The sequence below is a fragment of the Aspergillus steynii genome, assembly GCF_002849105.1.
Source record: "Aspergillus steynii IBT 23096 chromosome Unknown P170scaffold_1, whole genome shotgun sequence".
Classification (NCBI taxonomy): Eukaryota; Fungi; Ascomycota; class Eurotiomycetes; order Eurotiales; family Aspergillaceae; genus Aspergillus; species Aspergillus steynii.
In genome coordinates, this window is record NW_020194398.1 from 5513180 (window position 1) to 5519179 (window position 6000).

Consider the following 6000-nt stretch of genomic DNA (forward strand, 5'->3'; position numbering starts at 1 on the left):
CGCGCAAGACTTTCTGCGTCCATTGGTGCATGATATTTGACGTTGGGTCACGATCGCAGTGATGGATGGCCTTTTGTGTTTGTGCTGGCCCGATTTGTAGTCAGATCTCATCGAATTCATACGCACTGCTTGGTCCGATGTTTTCGAGCCTATGGCCAAGAAGGTTGAACCCGTGCATGGTGTCGCCTAAATCTTCTGCTTTCAGATGATTCTTATCTATATATCGGCTTTTGTTTTGTATATGATAAATCATTAGAAAGTCGGCCGATGAAGTCAGAAACCTTGTTGTTACCTTTTCGCGTGGGTTCTGCGTCAGTCGCGTTTTTCTTTAAAATCTGGTTCGCAGTCTGCAGTCATACCCGCAGTGGGCGAAATAAATATTGTATTGACTCGCCCAATGCACTGATTGATTGCATAGTCTTGTGCCTCATTAAGGGGTTTGCTTGGTCGATGACAAATCAAATGAGATCAACGGATTAAAACGGATCCGGAGTCGGCATACTGACGCGTTCAAATCATAAATGAATTGTGTGAAAATGCAACTATTTGTTGATCTTTAATGGAATCACAGGTCTTAAAAATGAGCTGTTCGGCTTCTAGGCATGCACCTGTCATGGTGGTGCTTTTTAAGAGCAGAAAAGAGAAAAATGACCGTCGAGACCGGAGCATTAACACGTGGGATAGTGATGGGGAGACTACAAAGGGGAAGTTAGGTTATAGCAAGGGAGAAGATGGTTAAGCCTTGGGAGTTATGTGATAAGGCAATGAAAGATCACAGATTGCATCTCTAACTTGGAATCACTTCCTTTTACTGAACTTTTATTTAATCTGCCAGCCACATCCATTTCTGTCTCGTTGAGTATCTCGACAACTCGTCGCTATAAAGAGGCTTTGTTTGGAGATAATTGTAAGTTTCAAAGACAAGTCTACTAAATTTCTTGCCCACTTTTACTCAATTACTTATACTGACAGTAATTGTGCGTCAGATACTTAAGTATACAATAGATTGCCCGTTTCTCGCCCTCATTTATATCTGCTTTTTTTTTGTCATATCATTGCAACTGTCATTTCACTCAAGCCCTGTATTTTCTAGAGCGAGAATAGTGATAGTTAGGTTTGTACTTCTTTATTTTGAGGATTTCCGATCATTCCCGCACGCTATAAAATACATTACGTTCTTTATTAGTTTCTTATGTCTTCACATTGCTGCCCAAGATCTCCGTTTAAATGACTAAATCTCATCATTATAGTGTACCGATTTCATTTTCCGAGTCTGTTATGGTAAATCTTTCGGCAGAAGTGAATGATCACATTGGATTCTTATACATTTTGCTTTAATCATATTAGGTGCAGTGTTGCCAATAGTTAAACGGTCATTTTATAGCCATACTTAACTTGCTGCGGGGAATAGACCCACTATCTGATAAAGGAGGTTGGATCTGCGCGGCTGATCGCGGTGGGTCCGCTGGAGAGACAGGCTATATAAGGCCGGTTATATCCCGGTATTAAGAAAGTAGGACCAGGTTTCTTACCAGCACGGCCCTCAAAGGCGAGCTGTGTTGGCTCTTGGAGACGAGCTGTGTCGGCCCTCAAAGGCGAGCTGTGTCGGCTCTTGGTGGAGGCGAGCTGTGTCGGCCCTTGAAGGTGAGCTGTGTCGGCCCTTGAAGGTGAGCTGTGTCGGCCCTTGGAGGTGAGCTGTGTCGGCCCTTGGAGGTGAGCTGTGTCGGCCCTTGGTGGAGGCGAGCTGTGTCGGCCCTTGGAGGTGAGCTGTGTTGGCCCTTGAAGGTGAGCTGTGTCGGCTTACGTTCTCTTAGAGCAGCCCTCTAAGACCCCTAGCGAAGGCAAGATACCTCTTCGTGATACTGAAAACTAGTACTCATTCATTATCTGATGCACGAAGAAGTCAAGATCTGCTCTGACTCCTAGTTCACTGTACATGCCGTACATTAAGAAGTTGTTAATGCTATAGATGTCTTTTTTCCTATTTGTTTTAATTCTTATGTTCATACTGTATAGTAGACTACCATCCAACCAGTATTTGAATAAAGTGAAATCGACGTTATTGTGTTCAGGCCCGTTATATTACTAAAAACAATAATATCATAGAAAATGCGTCGAACCGTCTTCCCGCATTCTTTCAAATCAGACTATGTAGCCGCAATAACAGGAGAAAATTGGTTTTTAGTAGGCTAATGATATAGAGAGTGCACGCGTCCATTGGCAGCCGCGTACAGTTGCCGGCTGCTCTGCCACCGCTCAGTGTCTGCTAATAAAGAACATCTATCATTTTAGGGTACTGTATGATGATGATGATTATTCATACGCTGACCCCTCGCCTTAAGCGATATGCAGGGTACCACGATCTCTAATCTCTATGCACATTCCTCCACCGTGAACTATTACTTTCCTGACTAACTTGGAGCCTCGTCAAGGCCTGTGTTGGCCACGTTGGGAACATAGTTATGTACCGTCAAACTCGTTGCTATCTGATACGAATCTGTGAGATTACGTGATCTAGCGGCTTGGCCCGCATACTCGAACCCCTAGAATAAGGAACTTACCCCTTTATCGAGAACACACATCTATCGAAGAGAGAAGTCGTTATGCAAGAGAATTAAGAGCCCTATCGTTAGAAAAGCATTCGCTCCTTTGTAGGCTACGTGCGTGTAGCCGATACAGTGTCATCCTGCCTTCTTCCCCTGTGCATTTCATAACACTATCTAACCTGATCGGTTATCTCGGCCGTATCCCTGCCAAGCAATATGATTATTATGTAAGGTGGCTTCCGTTTGGCTGGCCCGCGCGTCTCACATGAACACGTAGTAATCAGACGCGTTCGAACGGGCAATCCTGCGCGTCACTGACTAGGTGTGTATGTTATCGCACACCTTTGCTTGATGTTTGGGACCCCTAAGATTAGACCATCTATCATGTTGATGTTGCCTTCTGTTTTCCCAGCGCCTTCTCGCCTGCCTTGTCCGCAAATCTTGAAATGTGTCTTGAAAGGCACAGCACAAAGTCACAGTTTGACCTACGTGCGGTGAGTCACTTAATGAGAGGACGATGTTTTTGACTTTTCAACACTGAAGAATAGGCCTCGCCAGACCCTGAGGGTGACCCTCAACGGGTGACCCTCCACCCTCATTTTTGCGGGTGGAGGGGCCAAACCTCTCACCCTCCAGGCGGGTCTGCTCTGTGTGTCACCCTCAGCGGGTGAACCTCAGGGTCACCGCGGGTCCGCAAACAGGACAAACATGGAAAGCTTATGGCTTGCATAATTTATGCCCTTCAAGGTCGTATTTTTTAGTATTTGGTTTACAGACTAGACGATCTCGGAGAAGTCAGGAGTATCATATTATGGGCAGTTTTAAGGCTGCATTTTGTTTTAAGGCTACATCTGGCTATATAGCTATGTTTAACTAACCTCATGCCCTTCAAGAAGCCTGGACTTCTTCCGAGCCCTATTTGATACACGCAGCGGAACGTTAGGTAAAGGAATGTCGGCCTCATCATCCTCTGGCTCAGATGCCACACTTTGCCGACGTTTGCCCAATGCACGTTGACTTGACCCCTCCGAAGCATGGCCCGAGACTAAATCAGAGCATTCTTCTTTATAAGGACCTTGGGTCTTTAAGGGGTTTGCGATAGGTGTGAAAGGTAATAATGGCTAAGAAACAGATGCCGCGAGGTATCATTTCAAGAATAAGGTCAATATGGTAGATTAACGCTGAAGAACAGAACTCTGTCCTTCCGCGAAGGTGAACTTAGGCATGCGATGACTCAGCCCGCGGCTGAGTCATTCGCGAATGGCTTCCGTAGCTAAGTACATGTCGCGAGGGTCTTACATTCTTCATCCTCGCTGATTGGATCAACATTATCGATTGGGGTTGCTTTGTCTTCATTTGCTAATTGGATCTCGTGGTCTGAAAAGTATTCCTTGAGTATCGCGTGCTGTTCTTCCTGAACTTCAAACCTGGAGGTACACATGAACATCATGAGATCCTGGATGGTTTGGGGGTTCAGGGAGCCCCGGCGATAGTGACAGATATCTCGGGCAGAGTTGAAAAGCCGCTCTACACCTGCACCCGTTGCAGGAATCGAAAGGACACCCCTTGCAAGTCTCACCAGCGCGGGGAAGTCATGTTGATGATCCTTCCAGAAAATCCGCGGAGGCGAGCGAACAATTCCTAGACCATAAATTAGATGCAGTATTTTTGAAGCCTGTATACCGCACCTTATCACCTGACGAGCGGCCCCACCTGACGACCGAAATCTTGAGTTTGACCGACTTTCTCAACATTTTCAAAGCGCCATATCTCTACCAATATGGCTCCAATCGATGAGGCAATTGCAGAGCTAGAATCGCTGAAGCTTGAAGAACAACCTAATTTTACTTCTATTGCCAAAAAGTATGGTGTTAATCGAACAACTTTAACGAGACGGTTCCGCGGCGTTCAGCATTCAAAAGATGAGCAATATGAAGAACAACGACTTCTTAATGATCGTCAAGCTAAAGTGCTTATTTCTAATATCAATAGATTAAGCAAAAAAGGGCTTTACATTTCATTTGAAACGCTTCGAAATCTCGCTTATGAAATAAGCGGAAAGCAACCGGGAAAATTGTGGCCAGGCCGATTTTTGAAGCGATATAGCAATGAGCTTATTTCTCGCTATACTACTGGAATTGATTCATCTCGAAAAAGGGCCGATTCAGCGTGGAAATACGCATTATATTTCGAACTTTTAACTCGCAAAATGCAAGAATACGACATTCGGCAGGAAGATATCTACAATATAGATGAGAAAGGCTTCATGATTGGAGTACTCAGTAAGACAAAGAGGATTTTCTCTAAGCAGTCATTTAAAAAGGGCTTGAAGCAGCGGCTTCAAGATGGGAATCGCAAATGGATTACTACAATCGCCTATATTTACGCAGACGGGACCTTACTATCTCCAGGGCTTATATACCAAGCCGCCTCTTCAAAGCTTCAAGACACGTGGCTTCAGAATTTCAACCCTGGCCTACATATTTGTTTTTTTGCATCTTCACCTTCCGGATGGACGAATGATAAGCTAGGATACGCTTGGTTACGAGATGTATTTGATCGTGAGACAAAAGAGAAGGCAAGAAGGCGTTAGAGGCTTCTTATTCTCGACAGTCACGGATCTCACGTCAATATGAAGTTTTTTGAATACTGCGAAGCAAATAAGATCCTTTTAATAACCTATCCGCCCCATTCTACGCATTCGCTGCAGCCGCTTGACGTTGGAATCTTTGGGCCTCTCTCTACAGTATACAGTACAGAATTAGAGCGATTTCTTGCTCAATCTCAAGGACTTTGTCATATCACAAAAAGAGACTTTTTTCATCTGTTTTGGCCGTCATGGGAGAAGGCTTTATCGCCTAAAAATATCGATTCTTCATGGAAACAAGTAGGCATTTGGCCTCTAGATCCTGAGATCGTTTTATCACGATTCAACCGAAAGGACGATAGCCGGCCTTCATCTAGTGGCTCATCTCGCTCAGCACTAGATGCAGAGAATTGGAGAAAGATTGAGAGGCTTCTTAAAGACGCTGTCACTGATTTATATGACCAAAAGGCCAAAAAGCTGAATTCTACGATGCATGCTCTCTCTACAGAGAATATTATTTTGAAACTACGCTGCCAAGGTCTTGAAGAGGCGCTTATTCAAGAGAAGAAGAAGCGTCAGCGAGGAAAGCCTCTTTTATTCGAATTACAAGCTCCTGAGAATGGCTACGCAGTGTTTTACTCTCCTAAGAAGATCCAGCAAGCTCGTGATCTTCAAACAGACAAAGATAAAGCTATGCAGCTCGCTAAAGCTTCAAAAGAAGAGGAAAGGCTTCTTAAGCAGCGGGAGAAAGAGGAGAAAAGGCTTTTAATCGAAGAAAATAAGCGAATCCGTGCTTTAAATCGAGAATTACGGCTCCGTGAGGCAGAGGCAAAAAAGCAGAGAAAGCAGGATGATCAGCTCGCTAAA